At 53.4% G+C, this 2,500-nt stretch overlaps 1 pseudogene; it reads right to left on the bottom strand.

The window, feature by feature from the left end:
* LOC142793633 (large subunit ribosomal RNA) overlaps positions 1–2,500 on the bottom strand; it is a 6,992-nt pseudogene that overhangs the window by 2,599 nt on the left and 1,893 nt on the right.

Here is a 2,500-nt window from a genome sequence, read left to right as displayed (position 1 = left end):
ACTAGACCCTTCTCAAGGCCCTTGACACCGAAGTGTACACCCAAGTAGCGCCATGTAGACGTGCAGTTCGTCGTTGCCAGACGTTCCCCATTCACAAAGAAGTCAATGTCTGTTCGGATCTTGGACCTCTTCTGCCAACCCGATGGCTCGATGACTAGGGTCGTTGACTTTGCCGCGTTAATCTTAAGTCCTCTGGCACCGAGAAATGAATTCAGACGATCAATTTGCTGCTTGAGGCCCCAGTGGGTAGCTGTGGTCAGGATAATATCGTCCGCAAATGCCATGGCCGATACCTTCATCCCCTCACTGGTAAAGGCCAACTGGGGGTCAAGCTCAGCCAAGAACTCGTCAATGACTAAGTTGAACAGGAGCGGTGAAAGGGGATCACCCTGCCTTACCCCCACTGTAGGATGGACGACCAGCGATTTGCCTCCGAATGTCAGCACTGTTACCGCATTTTGGTAAAAGTCTTCAATGTACGAGATAAAGTCTTCAGAGATCCCTTTTCTGCGTAAGGCTCTCAAGATTGCCGGTAAAACAACCCTATCGAAAGCCTTCGCAATGTCAAGCGAGGCCAGAGACAAGGGTCGCAGTGACTTGCGCGCTTCATCAATGATTGTCGCAAGGAGAAGAATGTTTTCAGCACACCCATCCACTGGCAAAAATGCCCTCTGCTGCAGGTCCAAATCGAGGTCAGCAAGCAGCCTTCGGAAATATATCTTATGAAGCAGTCTAAGGAGCACATGAGATATTGAGATTGGGCGGTGTTGCGAGGCTGTTGAAGCACCAGGAACTTTGGGAATGAAGATCGTTCGTGCTTGGGTGAGAAAGAGTGGAAGTCGCTTCAGCAGCAGGAGCAAGTTAAGTAGAACCTGGAGTATTACTGGCGGAACCTTCCGCAGTTCCCTCGCCGCAAAGCCATCAGGTCCGGCTGCCGAGCTTGATGAGGGCATTGCCGCCTTAATGTCCATTTCTGTGATAAGGAACACAGGATCGATAACCTTGTGCGGGCGTTCGATAGCAGGAGACACTGATGAAGGCACCACTTTCTCCATGATCTCTCTCCATTCTTCTAGAAAAGCTTGGGGATCCTCCACCTTGGAGTCCGCCTCTCCATCCAGAATCTGTCTTGCACACTGTGTCCTGTTCCGTCTGAAGAGTTGTTGTGTCAAGGCGTATTCCCGCTTCTTTTTCTTCCTGCGACTTTCTTGAACAGGTGGAAGAGGTTGGCGACCATGCGGACGCAAGTCCGAAGCGAACACCTCCCTTAGGTAGGCATTAAGAGCTATCGTTATATCCTCCCTGTCGAGGAATCTCTTTGCAAGCTCCCATAGCTTGTATGCTTGGTACGCTCTTGGCGGAGGTTTTGTTGTTAGACCTCTTAGCTCAGCCTCAATCACCTCACGGTGATTTACCTCGGGGATGACCAGGGAGGCGTCCTCAACAGCTTGCTCCCCAATGTCGGCTAGCACCTCCTGAGTGCTTCTTGGGTAGAGTCTGTTCTGTAGGTCTTCCACCAGCCTCTTGTAACCTTCCTGCCTTCTGTGCGATTTAATGCTGTGCAGCGTGCGGTGCGGAAACGCTCTTAGTAGCTGTGCATTGATGTCCCGGACCTTCTGGGATCTTAATTCAACCTCCTTAGTTGCCATCATGGCTCCTTAGTTGCCATGACAAGAGAGTCATAGTTACTCCCGCCGTTTACCCGCGCTTTTTTGAATTTCTTCACTTTGACATTCAGAGCACTGGGCAGAAATCACATTGCGTCAGCACCGATCAACGGCCCTCGCAATGCTTTGTTTTAATTAGACAGTCGGATTCCCCCGGTCCGTGCCAGTTCTGAGTTGGCTGTTTTCTGCCGGCCGAAGCAAGAACCTCAGGCGCGAAGCCCACGGAAAATGCACAGCTGTGGCTTTCCACAGGAAGGTCCCGACGCTGGTCCGGGCTCGGCCGCACCGCTTTTTACGGCGGCGAGCCTCGCCCAGTCCCGGTGCAGTGCCGTTCCTGCTTCTGGACCCCAGCCCGACCGGCTCAGCCCTCAGAGCCAATCCTTTTCCCAAGGTTACGGATCCGTTTTGCCGACTTCCCTTACCTACATTGGTCTATCGACTAGAGGCTGTTCACCTTGGAGACCTGCTGCGGATGTGGGTACGGTCCGGCACGAAAATCACACTCCCTCACTCGGATTTTCAAGGGCCGACAGGAGCGCACCGGACAGCGCAAGAGCCGCACTGCTCTACGGAGCCACCGTCCCTATCTCGGGGTGAACCCATTCCAGGGACTCGATCTCCTTACAGAGAAAAGAAAACTCTTCCCGGGGCTCCCATCGGCGTCTCCGAGCTGGTTTGCGTTGCCGCACTGGGCTCCGAAGAGCCGATCTCCGTAGCCGGGTTCGGGACTGTTAACCCGATTCCCTTTTGGTTGCAGCGGGGCGTCTCCGTATCACAGACTGAGCTGCACAAACGCGCCCGCTTCTGAAAGGATTTCTCCTTTCCCTAAGGAC

This window comes from Rhipicephalus microplus, unplaced genomic scaffold (genome assembly GCF_043290135.1).
Source record: "Rhipicephalus microplus isolate Deutch F79 unplaced genomic scaffold, USDA_Rmic scaffold_314, whole genome shotgun sequence".
Classification (NCBI taxonomy): Eukaryota; Metazoa; Arthropoda; class Arachnida; order Ixodida; family Ixodidae; genus Rhipicephalus; species Rhipicephalus microplus.
Note: the sequence above shows the minus strand (reverse complement) of the source record. Positions and strands in the feature narration are given on the sequence as shown.